The sequence below is a fragment of the Microtus ochrogaster genome, chromosome 26, assembly GCF_000317375.1.
Source record: "Microtus ochrogaster isolate Prairie Vole_2 chromosome 26, MicOch1.0, whole genome shotgun sequence".
NCBI classification, from domain to species: domain Eukaryota; kingdom Metazoa; phylum Chordata; class Mammalia; order Rodentia; family Cricetidae; genus Microtus; species Microtus ochrogaster.
In genome coordinates, this window is record NC_022025.1 from 7,816,141 (window position 1) to 7,816,975 (window position 835).

Genomic DNA, 835 nt, shown 5'->3' on the forward strand with positions numbered 1-835 from the left:
CATGTAAACTAGAAATTAAGGTTCAGTTTTCCCAAAGAACAGAGCCTCAAAATAGAACCTATTAAACACTAAAGGCATAAGATTTGCATTGATTCTCCTGGAGAGAGAGAGAGAGAGAGAGAGAGAGAGAGAGAGAGAGAGAGAGGAGAAAGAGAGAGACAGAGAGAGAGACAGACTTTTTGAAGGATAAACTTTATTAAAGACTATTATCTTTGCAAAAGAAGGCCTCTAAAATATAACTCTGAATTATCACATAAGTCTTGTGAATCCTAGTAAATTCTTCAAGAACTAGATGCTTTTTCTGATCTGTCTGGCAATCATTTCTTTTATCATAACGTCTCTTTCACGAAGAAGAATCAGGTTGTGAGTTCGCATGTTGAACTCATGTAGCAACTAACTGAAATAGAAGTGGACTGCCCACCATTGACTACTACAAAAATCAACCCATCCCCAGGCCAAGATTAGTGAATTATGAAATATTATTGATAAATATTACTATATATATTTGTAACATAATCATATATATTTATTTCAATGTAAACGTGTGTACACGGTATATCTAGAAAAAAGAACTGCACATCTGTATTTGAATAGAGACATACTTTTTTATATTTCATCGTAACAACTCAGTAGCTCCCAATAAATTTAACTGATTTACTTTACCATATTTTAGTTTAAGAAAATAATTATAGGAAGAAAATCATAAAAATGATTTGTTCTTGGATTCGGTTTGCCAGTATTTTATTGAGAATTTTTGCGTCGATATTCATGAGTGAGATAGGCCTGTAATTCTCTTTCTTGGTTGGGTCTTTGTGTGGTTTTGGTATCAGGGTAA